This window comes from Globicephala melas, chromosome 5 (assembly GCF_963455315.2).
Source record: "Globicephala melas chromosome 5, mGloMel1.2, whole genome shotgun sequence".
Taxonomy (NCBI): domain Eukaryota; kingdom Metazoa; phylum Chordata; class Mammalia; order Artiodactyla; family Delphinidae; genus Globicephala; species Globicephala melas.
In genome coordinates, this window is record NC_083318.1 from 98,273,390 (window position 1) to 98,293,034 (window position 19,645).

The 19,645-nt window shown below is 37.9% G+C and overlaps 1 protein-coding gene across 7 annotated transcripts in view; it reads right to left on the bottom strand.

The window, feature by feature from the left end:
- Positions 1-19,645, bottom strand: part of RASGEF1B (RasGEF domain family member 1B) — a 590,923-nt gene that overhangs the window by 86,775 nt on the left and 484,503 nt on the right. The window lies entirely within an intron of this gene.

Genomic DNA, 19,645 nt, shown 5'->3' on the forward strand with positions numbered 1-19,645 from the left:
ACAACCCCATTCCTGGTGGGATGACAGCCCAAGGCCAATGGAAACACAGCAGTAGCAGAGAAAGAATGATCCTGGCAGGAGGAGACCATGGGAAGATTTTATATATGCATTAAAGACTATTATTTGTTGTCACCAAAATGAAATGATTTCTTTTGAATTAAAGAGTCCCTTCTGTTGACAGAGCTGATGAAATATGGTCACTGAGTAACAAGGCCAGGAGCTTCTGGGCCTTTATGGAAGCAGCTCCATCCCTCAGAGCTTGCCAGTTCCACTTACCATCTGAAAAGGTCCAGGTAAATTTACATCGACAACTGAATCAATGTTAATAAAACCCTTTTTATATTTTTTATTTTATATATACTTTATATATATTATATATATTTATTATATTTCCTGTCACTAATCAAAGTAAAAGTATGAATGTAAGATAATTTTCAAAATTGACATTGTAAAAATCAAAGAGTTTCATGAAAAAGGGGAAAAAACAAGATATAATCTAGGTCTACCTCAACACAATCATACAAATTAGCAACGTCGCTAAGACTAGGACCTGAAATGTCAGACTACGACTTAAAGAGACACATTTGTAGGAAAGAAAGAATTTTAACACAAATTCATTTTTGTCTCCAGCCTTGGGACAACTTGCAGGCTACGATTTTGAGCTACCAGCTGAGTCGTTTTCTTTTCTTTCTCTCTCTCTCTTTCATATAATAATTACTGAGAATTCATACAGTATTTGGGACAACATAAACGAATGAAGAGCAACAACAACAAAAGCTATAATCATTTTCTTAAATGGAAAAGAGTAGGTAAGAATTTTGCTGATGATAAAGAGACTTTGCGTCTCCAAGTGATCTGACAGCTAAAGGGAACAGTAGAAGTTGTCACTGGATAGTAAGTTCCAAGCTACAACTCCATGTGATTCTTTACAAGTTTTGACATTGAACTGACTATTAACAGCAGAAAAGTTTTAGAGGAAAAAATAAATAGTGTTACAGTTAGTAGATCTAGGAGTAAGGATATATTGTTTTAATAGCTTACGCTCCAGAAAGTCAATACTTTAATTAACTCAAGACTATACCATCACTTTGAAACATACCGACATCCTCAGGTAAAGACATGGCAAAGTACAAGAGATTCAGCAGTAATAATCCACTAAGACAGTTAACAAAGAATTTTATAGGTACCAGGATATTTCTGGGCCTCAAACTCTTCAGTTATTCAAAGTTGAAATTAGCACACTCAAAGTTTTCATTAAATCAGAAATGTAGATGGATTGATTCATTTATTCCAGAAATGCTCACCTAGTGGCCCTATTTGAGATTCTGTGAAGGATGCAAAGATAAATCAGATACATACCTCATTTTTCTAGGGAGCTTTATGCCTAACAGGTGAGGTCAGACATGAACATACAAACTAGAATGTAAGGTCAAAAGTGGTGAATGTCAGAGGAGACGTACAGATGACAAATCAGAGAAGATCTGGGAAAACTTTAGGAAGGAAAGAGATGTACTGGGCTATGAACAAGACATCTAGGATGGTCAGGAAACATAGTCCAGATGGAGGAAAAAGTACAATCAAAGGCATGGGTTGAGCAGTTTCAGATTGCTCAGTTTAGCTAGCTGGAGAGTAGCATGAACAGGAATGCCAGGAAATGTGGTAGAAAGGACTGAATGAATTCTTCAAGGAATGAAGCAGTAGGAGTGTCAGGTTGAGGAGATACGTTGGACAGCTCAGCTCTCAGCTCACAGGCATCTTGTTTTTCTCCCTACACTGGCACCATCCCAGCCACTGTGTAAAATCTACCATTGAAATAACTTTTTTTTTTTTTACAGATTGAGAGTTTAGCACATAAGGAAGTATATTAGGAGATTGTAAAATAACATGTAATTGACTCTTTTACCTACCTTAAACTCACAGATTAATTTTGCTTTTATTCCATGTTTGCCAAGAAACAATGTCATATAAATATTGTGGAACACACTGATATAAAGGAATGGATGGGCAGATGGATGTGTGGGTGGGCATGTGGTGAGCATGTGACTGAAAGAATAGGTGGCGATTGGATGTGCAAGTGGATGAGTGTATAGTTAGACAGGTGGAGGAATAGGTCAACAGTGGTGGGTGGATGAGTAGGTGCGAGAGGACTGAGTGGCTGGCTTGCTGGATACTTAAAATAGATGATTTTCTGTATGATCCCATGATTTGAACAGCCAACAAAAAATGTCAATAGTATAAATCCAAACAATTGTTTGCAAGTAAATTTTAGTCTGGCTACAAGAGTCAAGTTTATTTTTTAGTGTGCTTATAAAGTGAGCACATCTTTCACTGCACACTGGAATAGAACTCAAGAGACACATGTCCTTTTAGTTCCTTCATCCCTTTCTGCAATGGTATAAGATTTCAAGTTTTCCCGAGCACAACCCAAGAGAAACAAGAAAAAGCCACTGAAAAGGTAAAAGTTCATTAGCTAAATTTAGGGTGATTTTTAAAAAATGACATCTATAATGACATCCTATAAATGAGAGGATTCAGCTATGCTAACAGTTTCAAAAATTGTAAATCACTGATGTTTACTTTCAAAACCAACAAACACTAACTAACAAGCCAGCCACCCAATCAACCAACCAACCAAAAATTTCAAAACACCAACTATGTGTAAGTGGGATACAGTTCACTGGTAAAATAAGGTTTTAAGAAAGACACTCTTGCTATTCAAAGTGTGGTCCTTGAACCAGAAGGATTAGCATCACCAGGAGTTTGTAAGAAATGTAGGATCTTGGGACTTCCCTGGTGGCGCAGTGGTTAAGAATCTGCCTGCCAATGCAGGCGACATGGATTCAATCCCTGGTCTGGGAAGATCCCACATGCCGCAGAACAACTAAGCCCATGCGCCACAACTACTGAGCCCGAGTGCCACAACTACTGAAGCCCACAAGCCTAGAGCCCGTGCTCTGCAACAAGAGAAGCCACCGCAATGAGAAGCCCGCGCACCAAAACGAAGAGTAGCCCCCGCTCGCCGCAACTAGAGAAAGCCCGCGCGCAGCAGCAAAGACCCAACGCAGCCGCAAATAAATTTATATTAAAAAAAAAAAAAGAAATGCAGAATCTCAGGCCCCATTCCAGACTTACTCAATATGCAATTTTACATACATATTAAAGTTTGAGAAACACTGATGTATGCTATTCTTAGAAATCAAAATGCATATAGTGTTACAAGTTAAGTTTTGTTTAACCCAATGTTTACCAAAGTTATTTGATCATGGATCCCTTTTTCAATGGAACACCCACTCAACATTGCATGGAAATTGTAGAATACAATTTAGGTGGTGCTGAGCTCAATGAACACTGAAGTCCTCCCAAATAAAGCATTCTATGTCTCTGTTAATTATATAATTGTATATATACATACATATATATTTATGTGTATACTATATTTATCTCTCAATCTCTCTATCTATCTAATAGAAAATAGTCGTGATTCTATTTATATATTTAATGAAAATAAAAAAACAAAAAAAGAAAATGCACTTCCTAGATTTGAAAGAAATGGCAGAATGCAATTTTAAGTTCTTGGTGAAGAGAAGGAATTTCATGACAATGAGCAATGAACCAGTTCAACCAAGAGGTCAGCGTCTATGGGTAAATGTGTATGTGGGTCTGAGATTACTCTCCAAGATCTTTTCCAAAATATACATTCTTCATTAATGAGGGCAATTTTTTAATGTACTTTCTTCCACTTGTTCCTATTCAAATATTTTATTTTTGAAGGAATGTTGTTTTAGGGGCTGTTACGATTTCCATAGGCTTTCAGGAATGTTACTAAGAATGTTAGTTTTTAGATGAAGTCTTCTTGGGTAAGTACAAATTGCTATGAAAGATTTGGACTTAATTTGATGTTATTGGGACTAATCTGAAAATAAATAATACTTCCTAATGGTGGTGGGTCAATCTTTGAAACAATATTTTAAACAGGAAATTTTACAGGATTTGGCTGCATGTTCTCTCAGTGTCTATTCCAAAGCACATAGACCCTACCCTGAGCCACCCCATCCTCAAAAAACCAGGATGAACCCAGGGTGGTGGCTTTTTTTCTAATACCAGAGACTAAACACTTGAGCCTAGAAAGGGCTTTGTCATTGCAAATCTTACTTCATTCTGACGAAACTTGGGGATAAGCAGAGTAGGAGTAAGACTCTGCTAGGTCTATAAAGAAGCCAGCATGATACATGAGATGAGTTTAGGTGGTATATACAGGAATCTTTTATTTTAATAGTCATGAAGTTATCTTTATATTAGAAAAAAATAGAATCAATATAGCAAATGTGCCACTGCCCAGATAATACGTTTAGGATTAGGTTAAGTTTACAAAATAAGGCCACTTTAAAACAGCAAATAACATTACAGGTGTGTTATACAATGAAAACTGTCGCTGTGGTAAAGGATTGCAATGTGGGAAATACTCCTCTAGTTCAATTCTTTTCTTCTTCAGTTCACGGGAATTAGGGCCTAGGATTTATTACTTCTCAGAATCAAACTCATAGTAATAATAATTGGCCTCAGATAAAAATACCTCAAGTGTATCTGAAAAACCTTTGGGATGTAGTGTTAGTAATCACAGTGAATATACTTCCTCAGATATTGAACAACTGATTACAGACGTTCAGTTCATAATTTTCAGGATTCTCCAAAGCATTCAGATGCATTTAAAATAGTAAGGTGAAGTAAACCCTCTCTCAAAATAGGTTGGCTTTATCTTACTTTAGGCGTAAACTGTAAACTGTCATGGAGGCTTGCCTCACACCTGGTACCACGTTTGTGAGAGTTGGTTTTGCCTACCTTTTTCAAATGGAAACTTGAGCGAGTAATGATTCTGTCTCCAATTTCTTTATTATACAAAACATACAGATGGGCTTCCCTGGTGGCGCAGTGGTTGGGAGTCTGCCTGCCGATGCAGGGGACACGGGTTCGTGCCCCGGTCCGGGAAGATCCCACGTGCCGCGGAGCGGCTGGGCCCGTGAGCCATGGCCGCTGAGCCTGTGCGTCCGGAGCCTGTACTCCGCAACGGGAGAGGCCACAACAGTGAGAGGCCCGCGTACCGCGAAAAAAACAAACAAAAAAATATATAGAAAAAGAGTCTTTACACCATTAACTTTCTAGTGGTGCACATTCCCCATCTGTGAAATATTACTAATTAATTGATCTCTAAGGTAACTTCTAGCCCCAAAGTACTATGGCTTTATAACTATTAAAAAGATGAGTAGTATATTAAACCCATAGAAATAGCTGAGCTTCCAGGGAGAAATGTTACTAGATAATACAACTGGCATTTTTCAGTGCCTACCATGTTATAAGTACTCAACAAACATTGTCTTGTTTCATCTGCCCAGCACAGATGCATGATTCCTATTTCACGTATGCAGAAATGGAGGTTTAAACGGGTGCAGTAACTTATTCAAGGTCACACAGCTAGTATTAGTATGTAGTAGAGCTGAGATTTGAACCCAAGTCTGCTTTTCTCAAAAGTCCACTTCTTTCCTCCACCATATCAAGCCACCTTTCCATGATCCAAGTAGAGCATTATTATTATTACCTTTGAGATAAAGCTACTGGGACAGGATTGCAAAAATCTATTTGTCTATTTATCAACACAGCTGGAAAAACATCTCAAGGATTGCCTAATTGTTGAGAATACTGAGAACACATGTCATTTTTTAACTAATCTCTTAAATATATGGCATAGATTAGTGACGTGAAAGTTTATCAGACACAATTTAGATGCAAATTTGCCATTTGAAAAACCCAAAATTCTAATACTTGATCCAAGCTACAGAGAATAACTGATACAAAAGTTATTCTTAAAAGGAAAAAGAATAGAAACTATATGAATATTATAATACAAATAAAAGTATTTCCGTGGTTTCAGGATTATACTAGTTTCCTTTTATTTTTTGATTTTGTTTTAGTTTTTTTATTGAGGTATAGTTGGTTTATAATATTAGTTTCTGGTGTACACATAGTGATTTAAAATTTGTATAGGTTATACTCTACTTAACGTTATTATAATATTATTGATTATACTCCCTGTGCTATACATTACAATCCTATGACTTGTTTTATAACTGGAGGTTTGTACCTCTTAATCCCCTTCACCTATTTCGCCCATCCCCCTTTGCTTCCATTTCAATGAAAATAGGAAACAAATGTTGCCACTACTTGGAAAAGAATAAGTAATTGTTTATGATAGAAAAAAAGAAAATATAAAATTTGGGAAATGTCTAAAATTACAACCATAATATTGGCAGGTGAAAAAATGTGTTTTAGAGCAAAATAAAATTTTGTGTATGCATGTGTATATATGAAGATATTTAGGTGCCAAATCAAATATCAGATTCAAAAAATGTATTAAGTAGCATCTACTTGTCGGACCAACTTTCAAACATAAACTGTAGGCCGATTTGGCATTATCTTTTGAAATAATAACTTAGCTGAAAGATACTCAATTCGAAACTAAATAGTTTATGTCGGCAACATGGTTTTGAGGTAGGAAGAAAGAGCATTTCTTTAGGACATAGAGAATCAGCTTTAGGTAATCACATCGGCTTAAAAACATTTTCTTTTTTAAGGAATAAGCCTTCACTGCTAGTTTGCAGGACTTAATTTTCACCATACTCCAAAGCCAGGGCACATAGAAATGAACAAAAATTTTAAATTCTTGAAATAGCACATTAACACCTTATAACAGTAGCAGCTTTCTTCTTTCAGCTGATAATCCTTTAAACAGCAACATGTGAAATGGTTGGCATTTCAAGTAAATTAATCAGTTCCTATCCCTACAATAATTGCCCATTTTGGACAAGGTGCTCTAGTGAACGAGTGCTCAGAGAGAGAGTAAACTGGGGGGAAGCATGAGTTTCCCAGCAGCCATCAGTTTGTGACTACGAATGAGATCACCTAAAATAATCATTTAATTTACACTGGCTTCACCTACATGATGTATGTATACCCTCAATAGCCAGGTAAGACTTCCACATTCTCAAACATTTCTGGAAGCCACCAGTTGGTACAGCATCTTGTATTCTCACATGTAATCATGAATAGACTCCTGCTGGGCACTTGCAGACCCACCCTCAATGCTCAGCTTCTGCTGCTCCACGAGGCTCAGCCATTCCTGTACTTCGTCAGGTCAATGCAGCCACTCCTGTACTTCATCAACACTCCATCAGGTCAATCATGCTGCCTTTTCTAGGGTACATGTCACTCCTCTGCCACTACCCTGCAGGGCACAGCCCACTGTTTCCCTGGGCCTTGACAGTGTCAGAGCAATATCTGGGTTGTATGGGAGAGGAAGTTATGATCCACTCTGACTCCCCACCAGATTCCACTGGAGAAACTACAGACTCTCGGAACTGATAGCTCATTGATGATCACTTGTGGGATTATTAATGAACCAAATTTATTAATGAACTGGGCAAGTGCCCAAGAGTTTCTGCAAAATCCAAGTAAATGTTGGATTGGAGAATGCAATTTGGATCTAAAGCCAAAGTGTTTTATCCCATCCCCATCCAAATGCAGACTTTGGGACAATCGGAACCTGGGGTGGGCTCAGGGGTGGGGGAGAAAGGAGAAATGAGTCTGCAACACAAACACACCACCCAGCCAGGTACGCAGGAGGACCACAGGCCTGACTCTTCAACCCTGTTACTAGCTGACCAGAGAGTGAAGAGGGAAGGATAAGAGGTGAATTCTCTCCCGTACTGCTTTCTCATATAGAAACAAAGAGCTAGGGAGCCTGAGTGCCCACTGTTCCCCTGCAGGTCCTAGAGAGCAAGAAACTTGTGCAGGAGCTGTCAGTCTCAACACAGGGACATTCTCCTGAGTATTGCCCTTCCTCCTTCATGGGGAAGCAAGTATGGGGTTGGGAGAGAAGCTAGATGCCTTCTTTCAAAGCCACAGCTTTGATGAGAAGAAGGGAAGTTCCTTCCTCTGTGAAAACATGAAGATGGGAGATTAAGTACTGTAAAAATATACTCCAGATGTTAGACAGTTTATTAAGAGTCCTTCTGGCTTTGGCTCATCGTCCTTCTGAGTTCCCTGGGTCAATGGGTGGGCAGAGACAAAACAAGTGGCGGACCTGCTTGAGCACAGAACTCCCTTCCCTTCCAAAGTAAGGAAGGATGTGCCATTGGCTTGGCCTGTCATGCTTAGCTACTTTCCCTTAAAATTAATTCTCTTCCAGAGGATATCACAGTCCCCCAACCTGAAAATCTTCTTTGGAGCAGACTCAAGAATTTGCCAAACATACCCACATATGTATGGGTAAATAGAGTTGTAAGCAATAAATACCGTTGATCGATTTGTCACCAGGAGTCTCTTCTTTACTCAACACAAAAAGGCAGCTAGTGGTCTGTCCTGTGAGGTAACCAGAGACTGCCAACCATGCCTGTCCTCCAGCAGGGCACCTGGTCCAGGCCCAAGCTGTCATTCCCCAACCTTTGCATAAATCATAATCTAATTTTGTAAGCAGGTATATACTGGGGAGCTGGTTAACTTAGGTAGAATTAAGCTTTGAAGCACTTCAAACATGAAACTAATAAAGACAATAAACAGGAGTTCAGGACTTATTTAAATGGAAGAGTCCATTAAATCACTTATTCATTATTTTACTCAGCATTTATTTAGTACTTCGTAGGCACCAAACACAGTTTCTGGGGATCAAAAAATAAACAAAGATTTAGTCCCTGTCCTTAAGGAGCTCACAGTCTAGGTATAAAGGCAGTCATGTAAAGAAGCAAATGACACCTGTCATAAATCTTTTACCACAAAAAGGCAGGCACAACAAATTTTATTAAGAAAATAACAGGCACATAAAGTGCTGTGAAGTACAGAGGAGGGAACAAGTATTTTTAAATATAATCATTAGGTGATCACTAAATTGGAAAGATTTGAGAACATATAAAAGATGATAAGTACTTAGTCTAAATTTTTTGATACGTGACTATTCCCAAGCCTGGATTTCTACCATAGTTTTTGTTTAATGTGCTTATCTGGAGATTTATTTAGGGCATACTCATAGTAGCAATGACCAGTAATGACCTTCAGCTTATGAAAATAGATCTTTAATAAAATAAACTCATTTACTGGGAAACCATTGGAACATCTTGGTCCTGTGGAAAAACACAGTTATGTGTTTACTGGTAACTTATTCCCTGCTTATGTAACTGACTTGCCACGTTAAAGCATCATTCAAGCAACATTTGGGAAAATCAAACAAATATCCTTCTCTGAAAAGAAAAGATTGATTTCAAGCTTTTAAATTTGTTTCTTGCTTTTGTTCAGTTATCCAAGATAAATATTAAAGAGTTAAAAAACACATTTTTTAAAAAAAATTTCTTTGGGGGTGATGTTTATTTATTTATTTATTTAGGCTGCACTGCGCAGCTTGCGGGATCTTAGTTCCCCAACCAGGGATCGAACCCGTGCCCCCTGCAGTGGAAGCACGAAGTCCTAACCACTGGATCACCCGGGAATTCCCAAAAACATCTTTTAGTTTGAAATTTTTTAATTATTTGGAAGACACTGTAGCTTATTTGATCTATATTATCTCTCTGAGCTGGTGGGGCAAATCTCTAAAATCATTCATAATGTCAGCTCCTAAATATCAATGGATTCAGAGATTTGGAAGTATGCTCTATTGAGTCAACCATGTTTCTTTTAGTTTTACATTATTTCCCTTTCCTTTTCTTTATTCCACCTTACTTTTCAAGGCAATCTCTTGTTTTTAACCTTGTCTGCTCATGCTTTGGACTTCTCAGTGGTACATTTGAAGGTTGCTCAGCTCTCTGATGGACCTTAGTCTTATTAAGTGATTCTGTGTGCTCATCTTGAATAGTCTAGTATAGACCTCTCCTTATGGACTCTATTAAAGTATAGAATAGATACATTTGGTATAAGGTAGAAATTGATATAGCATAGAGAGTTATTGAATTTAATGTTTATGGGAGTGCATGCTTAATGAGCTAATTGTTTAATATAATTGATAATCATATATGATGGACATCTGTGGCTTCTCTTGCTAGTAGCACCCTGATTTTTCCTTGGAGACTCACCCATCCCTAACTAAGTCCATATCACCAAGTAGTCAATTAGAGTGGCATACCAGAGAACCATAGCGCTTACATCAGAAGTGGACACGTGACTCAAGAAAGGTTAATCAGAGCCAGCCCTGGGACCTTTGCAGGAACTAATGGGATGAAATTTCTGTTTCGGTGGGAGTAAGCTTTGAGCCATTGGGGCCAATCTGCTTCCTAAGAATGACACTGTCTCAAAGAAAGCAAAGCTGACAGATGGAGAGAGAGAAAGACACCCTGGCCCTAATGATATTGTTGAGCCCTTAGATCTAGCTGGCCCTGAGGCTAGTGTAACATTATGTTTTAGAAAAAAAGAGTCAAAAAATTTCTAAATTTATTATAGCATATTGTCCTTATGCCTAAAGTTCATATTTATCAAATTGAATTCTTATTGTTTCTTACCTATTTTCTCCACTAAACTATAAATGCCTGGAAATCAGAATTCCTTACTACCTGGCAAATAACAGATGCTCAGTAAATATTTCTTTGAATGAACAATCCAGAATCTATCCTTAAAACAAAAATCACACAGCTATAGATTTTATAATGATCAAAGTACCATGTTTCTGGGCAGGAAATTTTATAGTACTTACTTAAAAAACATTTGGGAAACACTTTGCACTGATAAAAATTCTGCTTATAGAATTGCACAATACATGGAGAGAAAAGATATTTTCTATTATAATTAAAGTTATTGGTCTTATAGGTACATACGACTAGATACCTACATGGAGTTTACAGTCTACTTCCTATTGTGCTGACCCTAATACATCAATTGCAAAGTTATATAATATGAAATAAGCCTGATATAGTGCTGCACTTTACTCTCCTTAACTCTGTTAGGGAAGTGAAACTATAATGGTAGAAATCATCCTTTATTCAAGTAAATATGTATTTAACAATTTGGAATTTCTCCTTATGACCCAGCCTTGAAAAGTCTACAAATATCACTACCCATCTCTGCTTAGACTGCCTATTGGAGGGGTCTACTTTTCCATGGATTTCTGAATAAATAAGAATTAATAACTAAGAAAGATCAATGACTCATAGAACATATAATTTATCATTCAAGACAAGCAGTGTTTAGAGTGGCAGGAGAAGGTAGAGGCTAATCACAAAACCTTATTAGAATGAAGAAGTATATAATTAACCTACATCTACTTCCTCAGTCATGAAAGACTCAGATCTGAAAGAAACAGCCATACAAAACTGAACAAAACTATATCACACCATACTTCTCTGGCATACCCAGTATCTTTCCTGCCCTTGCCCTCAACCAACATAGCTTTTCATCGACAAGAGGGTGAGGCTCTTGGCAGGTGTGGAATTATTGGATGTGTCGCTCAAGGAGTCTGCCTCTGGGTTTCCTCTCGCTGACTCGGAGGCCTACTTTAACTGAGCTCTACCTGAAGGTTCAATGTCGAATGGCTTCTTGCCAGCAGAGTTCACCTTCAAGATTGCTTGGCCTCATTTTAATAAAGAGACTCTTTACTTCCTCAAGTCTAAACCAAAATTTAAAACACAAAGCATTCTTTATTTCACAACTGCCTTTATCCTTCCTGATTTAGGAAGAAGTTGATTTCTGTGAGATTCTGTGGTCTGATGTTTGGCATGCTTTGTTCTTTGGTGGTAAGCAATTATACAGCAATTCTTGGTATTGTTTGTTTCCTGAATTCTAATTACTACAATTTTAACTTTAGAAAGCAAGGAAAGCTTAGTATTTCTTTGAAAATTTCTGCTTCATATGGCTAATCTTAATTTTTATGAATATAAAAATTGTTTGGGTAAAATTCTATTTGTTTAGTTCATTTTAACCCTCTGGATTTAGAATAAGCTCTGCAAGCTTATTACTAGTAAGATAAACCAATTCTTTACCAAGAAGTTTCTGTGCCCCTCCCTTGCAATGACAGACTCTTGTTTTCTTAGGAGAGGATCATAGTTTTAACAAATAAGTAACAGTTTATAGCAACTGTTTTTACTGAAATATTGTAGGAAGCATTTGGTCTCAAAGATCCTGGCAAAAGTGCCTTTGAAAATATTTTGTGGAAGATGCTTTTACCCACACAAGTAGGAAACAAAAGTAGACAACTATCTTGTTTTCCTGGGCACCGTTTTTGTTTGTCTTTTTTTTCGGTACGCGGGCCTCTCACTGTTGTGGCCTCTCCCGTTGCGGAGCACAGGCTCCAGACGCGCGGGCTCAGCAGCCATGGCTCACGGGCCCAGCCGCTCCACGGCATGTGGGATCTTCCCGGACCGGGGCACGAACCCGTGTCCCCTGCATCGGCAGGTGGACTCTCAACCACTGCACCACCAGGGAAGCCCCTCATTCACATTCTTAATGTGACTCTTATATTATTACATAAGATGATTCTTGTTTAAAAATTAGAGAGATGCATACAGGAAAGAAAAGCCACCTGCAATCCCACCACTCCCTCTTTACATTCTAATGTCTGTATATCTAGATTTTCTGTATTTTGGAATTTGTCTCTTCACTTAAAACTAAATTATGAACAACTTTCCAAAATGCCATATTCTTTTAAATAGATTTGTTGCTTACAGAATCTGCCCCACAAAGTTGAATCTATGAGCAGAACTTTGAGGTCATCCCTCATGGCCTACGTAGGCATGCCTAATTTTTTGGAATTAGTTCCTCTTGTTTCTGAGGACTTTCCAAGAGCTGTCTTCCTACATATCATGGACAAAGTAATTTGGAAGCTATCTTTGGATTTGTGAGTCATTTTATGATACTGTCTCTCCAGCTCAGGCTTTTCCTGAATCAATAAAAACTTCCAAAGTAATTGATTCAGCCAAAAGAAACCACCAGAGAGCATTATTGATATTCGACAGGAACTCTGTCGAATATCAGTAATGGTATTCTGGGTTCATGAGTAATTCAACTTTGTAATAATACTCATGCCTGACACAAGGTAAGCCAGAAATAAATCCTGAATGATAAATAAAAGAAAACAAGTTACATAAGAAATCCTAAATCTACAATGTCAGTGCTGACACCCCACTGGCTATTGACTGTTTTTGTTTTTTTCAAATTTAAACCTCTGAAAAAAGTGAGATATTAATAAAAAATTATTTAATGGGGTAACAATTTTATATAATAACGTGGAAGTGATGATACTAGTAATAATCAACAGTTTAAAGATTTATCTGACATTTAATATATATGAGGCTTTACATATGCTCTTTTCTATACATACACGTTTCATGACAATTCTATGAAGCAGGTGTTTTAAATCCTGTTTTACAGATGAGGTAACTGAGGCACAGAGGGAGAGTAACATCTCTCAGGTAGCAAACGGCAGAGGAGGTTAATCAAGCTTTTTGTGACTCAGATGTTCTTTGCATCATCCTTACAATGTATGTGGCATTCCACAGACGTTGGAATATGGCTACAGCGTCCACTCCATTTCCATTATGTTAAACTTCCTGACGTCTAGCAAAGCAGGAAAGTGAGAAACTCTAATATGTCTTATATTTGCGTCCCACCCATTGGTCTGTCCAGAGCTGTCCTTCTTGTGTGGTTCAAAGTAAAGGGAATACCTCTCAGATTATGAATTCCAGAATGCCTACTGACTGATTTTCAGGTTTTGCACTGAATATTTGAAAATAAACTTTAATTGCCTTCTCATTCCTTAAGAGGATCCTTCCCTGGCTCTGTAAACATTGCCAATGGTGCGGTAACAACAGCAGAGAATAAGGAAACTGAAATGAATTAATAAAACTTTATTAAAGCTAATACATAAATAACTAGTTTTAAAGGGCACAGAAAACCATAATTCAAGAGAAATGAGCAAATCAACATAACGTGAGTTATCCAACCCAGACAATATTATGGCAGTAAAATTGCTGCAGCATTAAAGAGAGAAATGTCATTTCTAAGGCTGCCTGATGAGTCATCGAACGAAGTCCAACTGGCTCTAACCTTTAGACGATAATAGTTTTTTCTAAGATACAGCTAATAAGCTTATATAACTTATTCCACACCAAAGATGAGCTCTAAAGAACAACCTGACTCTAAGAATAACTTCTAATATCTAGGAGAAATAACTGTGGTTCTGTTTGTTCACTGACCCTAGCAAGAGTCATTCAGTAGTGGGTTTAGCATTTCTCTCAAATTTATTTTCTTTCCGTTTTCCTGGGACAATATGAACTCACCACGCATTAGAGTTGCCAGCACCATTCTAGATGCCAAAGCTTCAAAGAGGCTCCTTGGCACCTCCTGTCAAGTACCTGTCAGGCTAGTTGAGAATGGAAACCTGTGAGCAGACAGTTATGATACAATGACAAGTGCTAAGATGGGCCATAGCTGCTCAGGGCTCCATGCATGCACAGTGAAGGGGACCATGGACAGAGCGGTGATAAGAGAGAATTTCTCTTGAGAGATTTCAGAAAGAACACATGTGATCCAGGTGAAGAAGGCGGCAAGGGGTGCTCTAGGCTAAGAAGATTACCAATAAGGGCACAGAGGTGTGGCAAAGCATCACTGAGGAGCTGGACAGTTAAGTATGAGTCAAGTATTAAGATGCAGACGGTGAGTGCTGGGAGAAGATATCAGAGGTTCTACTTTAGTCATATATTCTGCACCCTCGGCTGCTCATTAGATGATGAAGTAACCCTTTATGAATAAACATTTATACAGTTTTGCTGTTTTGTTCCTATGTTCCTTTCTGTGTCTCGGTGTGGCGTGTGTGTGTGTACTTGAATATTCCTTCCTACTAAGCATCATCCTCAAAGTTATGGGCAACGCAAAAGTGGTACCTTTAAAAGAACACAGCATGTAAAAGTTGAGATCAGTTAGAAAGCACCTTTTGAGAAAATTTCTGAGTAAAAATGCAAGGAATGTAGAATATGTATGTAGGGGCCACAAAACATTAATTAAAGAATGTTTTCCAGAGGGGGGTAAATATTGGATTTAAAAGGAAAGATAAACAGGAATTGGTATGAGGAACATTTGTAAAGTAATGGAAGTGAGAAGCCTCACATCATGCAAGGATGATGGCAGAGGGGTTTACTTAAACAGCAGATTGGGACTTTGTCAGGAATCAGTGAGAATGAGGACAGCATGACTGGATTAAGTTAACTAGGTTGGAAGGCTGAGATCCAAATAATCCTTATGGGAAATGGGTGGGATATAAATTATAAATATAAACAAATTAGGTTGCTAGTGGAAGATCTTGATGGCGTGACAGAAAATAATCAGATTGAAACCAAGGTAGCTCTTGCATTCTTGAGGAGGGAACAATATTGTGACCAAAAAGATGTTTGAGGAAGACAGTGTCTGGCAATAATTTATCTCTCTTCACAGAATGGAGACACTGGGTCCAAGAGAAAGAAGGGACCTCTTTTAATGACCTCCTCCTTTTAATGACCTTGGTTTTTTTTTTTAATATAAATTTATTTATTTATTTTTTGGCTGCATTGGGTCTTTGTTGCAGTGCACGGGCTTCTCATTGTGGTGGCTTCTCTTGTTGCGGAGCACGGGCTCTAGGCACGCGGGCTTCAGTAGTTATGGCACACGGGCTCAGTAGTTGTGCTCGCAGGCTTAGTTGCTCCGCGGCACGTGGGATCTTCCCAGACCAGGGCTCGAACCTGTGTCCCCTGCATTGGCAGGCGGATTCTTAACCACCGCACCACCAGGGAAATCCAATGACCTTGTTTTGATATGATCAATTTTGTATCAAACACTGAGGAGATAGACTAAACGAACCAGAGGCTTTTGCTTTCAGCCTTGATTTTCTGTCCTACTCTTTCTCCTTTCCAGTCTGACAACCTAGATTTTTTTGTTTGTTGGTTTTAAATTCGTTTTCATCTCCACTTTGGTATGTTATCTGGGGTAAGTCACATCATCTCCCTGGGTGTCAGATTCTCCAACTGTAACATGAGGAGGAACAGTCCAGATTAACACTGCGAATGCCTTTCAAGTTTAGAATTCTATGAAATTGCATGAGATTAATAAAGTACAATCCTAGGTAATTTTCCCCATGGATAAGAAAATCCCTGTTGGTCTCCTCAAGGAAAAAATAAGGGACCTAGAAGACTTGAGAAGAGCGCTCCAAGTGATTAATCCAGTGTTGATTTTAAAACGTATATATATTTTTATATTGTAACATATCTGAAGGAAAGATAGGTCATATATAACTGCTGGCACTTTACAATCATAATTGACAGCATTTTTTCCTTCTTCGCAGTTCATAAAATAACAGTGTGCTATACAACTGAATTTCCTTTTAACTCCTAAATCCAGTTAAGATGAGAGTATATATAAAACCAGATCTTTCAAACATCGAATGCAGCACTATTTAGATGAATCAGGAATGCAGGTAGATTGGGGATGAAACCTCCCAAATTGTTGTCACTTGTATCTCAAAAATTCTCCTGGACTGGAGGAGAGTTCCTCCACAGCTTCTATGCTAGGTCATTCATAAATAACTCTCATTCTCCTAAATAAGGCTCAGCGTTCTTGTTGATGCTTTTATTGTATTATTATTATTATGTACTATTATTATATTTCTTATCATCATTATTATTAATGTAGGCCAATGTTTTTCAAACTGTGGACTGCAATGTATGTATGGGTTTTACAGTCAATATAGTGGGTTGTTATAGCATTTTAATAAATAAAGCAGCATAGACTAAAACAGAAAGTTGCAGAGTGCATCCCATATGGTGAGTGGATTACTTCCTGGGACTTTTGTCAGATTTATTTACTTATACACATACATGCATACATTCACATATGTGAGAACTGGTTTATGGTTTAAAATGTGTTTCTGTTGTGGGCTGTGGTCAAAAAAGGTCTAAAAATGCTATTCCAGACGCAGCCTTAGAGGTGGCCATGGCTATGGAAAACAGCTTGCAGCATGAGCAACCAAGCAGAGAGATGCTGAATTTGGGGAGTGTCTTTGGCCCTCATTAGGAGCCTGTCCATACCCATACCAAGTCACATATTTGGCAAAATAAAATGGTACTTTGCAAGGGCTTGAACTAGCCACTCATAAATAAATTTTTGATGAATCTATTCTCTTTACAAGACATCTCTATCACCAGCCTTGTTCACAAGCTTTTCTATATACTTGATGGCTCCCCAGTTTATTTAATGGTACATTTATAGGCACTTAGAACAAAAAATTCCAGTTGACCTCTGACAGTTGGTGACATTTATTTCTCTTATAAGAAAGTTCCTAGGGAGATTTTACCTTGAAATTTTGACTCTTATGTTTAATATCTTTTAGGCAGTACATTCACTTAAAGAAGGTATTAGTTGAGGAAGTGGATACTGTTAAATACCTTTCCTTCCAAACTACTCAGAACAATAAATAGCCAGCATCCCCTTGCAGGCATATGAGTTCACCCGGTGTTTCCTATATTGCCTGGAGTTTCTGCTTTCCGTTGCATGTCAAGCATCCTTTCTGTATGTCACAGCAGGGGGTTCCTACAAAGGGGGAACTGAAACCAGCAGCTGAAATAATGAAAGTGGGAAAGTCTTGGTTTTTCCCCTACCACTTCTATAGATGGTTGAGTCACGGTCTTAAGGATATCCTTAGCTTAGCTTTTCAGATGGATCAAACTTCTAATGCTGACTCTCTTTGAGATTCCACCCAGTTGCAGCATCCTGTGATTCTCTGAGATCTGGTCATGCAACCATTTCATTTTACAAGTGAGAAGACAGAGGCCTAGGCAGGCTAGTGATGATCCTAAGGTCAGAAAGCCTGTTCCTGGCAGATCTGAGATGCTAAAATGTCCCTCAGCAGATTAGTTATGTTGCTTTGACTTATTGTGTTTAGACTCTTTCTCAAGCATACCTTGAATCTTTGGGAGAGGTGTAATATCCGACTTAAGTATTTTAAATCTATTACTGAGTTTCCAAATGAAAGTTTCTCCTTTTATGGAAATTCATGCTAGATAGTTAATACAATTAGAATAAATGTGATAAGTCACATAATCTGATTTTAAATTCCTTGCTATTTTTTTTTTCCATGTACTTCCAAAGCAGAAAGGTAAAAACTGTTTTTTCTTTCTCAAGATATCTGTGAGGAAGATCTATAGCGAGCAGATCTCTCTGCAGCATATACATTCTATAACAGCAATTTTCTTGTTTCATTTGGGTGCTGTGAAGTAATATTATCTTCTATTACCAATGAATATATAAACAATACACCTGTTTAAATATAAGTATTGTGTCACTGCTATTTGAAATTGAGTCAAGGATTTTGTTTATAAGTTGGAGAATATGATAGAGCCAGACAAAGGGTGGCCTTTTAAAAATCATTATTTTGAATAAGAAAAAGAAGACAGTTTAAAATAAACAAGAGCAAGAGAGAAAGAACTTTTTGACATCTGAGTGAGCAAAACAACCTCAGAGGTCTTTGATTAGTGTGTTTTCACAGAGTTTGCTGTCAACAAAATTTCCATCCAAATGTATTCTATTTTTTAGTTTATATTTGTAAAATATGTTTTGCTAGAAAAATGAATTTACCATTTTGAGTAGTATGGTTAAAACTAACTGACAAATAAAATATTAAGGAATGGGGGCTTCCCTGGTGGCGCAGTGGTTGAGAGTCCGCCTGCCGTTGCAGGGGACACGCGTTCGTGCCCTGGTCCGGAAGGATCCCACATGCCGCGGAGCGGCTGGGCCCGTGAGCCATGGCCGCTGAGCCTGCACGTCCGGAGCCTGTGCTCCGCAACGGGAGAGGCCACAACAGTGAGAGGCCCGCGTACCGCAAAAAAAAAAAAAAAAAAAAAAAAAAAAATTAAGGAATGATATTACAACAATCTGATGAAAGAAAAATAATGTTCAAAATACCAAAATAGATAAATTCATAAAATAAGTGGAAAAATACACCCGGATGTATTAAATATGCACGGTAAAGTACATCCATTCAATATATTATGCAGTAATTGAACTCAATGGAGATTACGTAGTAAGGCAAAAAATATTTATGATATATTAAGTAGATAGGCTACAAACTGGTATATACAAAATGACTAGAATTATGGAACTCCTCTGTCTTATTACTCCTACGTAAAATAAAACCAGCAGTTATTTAACTGGAGCTTCCTGAAAGATATTAATAGTGGGTGCCTTTGATAATATTTTTGAGATACTTGTTTTTCCTTTCTCTTTATTTTTGAAATTGTGTAAAATTACCGTGAATTTGAGTTTTGAGAGTAATAAACGTGTTTGGTTTGGGAGTGGGGTGGGTGGAATCTGCCCTCCCTTTCTACAAGTATTATTTTCACTGTCAAGTTTGTGTTTGATAAAGCTCCAACAAGATTTAAAGATTTCCTCAATTTATGTTCAAAGTACTTCATTTTTCCTGAATTTACCTGGCAGACTCTGTTAACAAGATCATAAATGAGAATATCAAATAAACCCAAAACAGCCAAGAGCATCCAAATGGTGTCACAAAGGTCACACACTGAAACCAACAGACCAACAAATCTGACACACTGAAGTTCAGGTGTTTTGCTCCTGCCCTGATTTAGAGCTATTTCCTGGT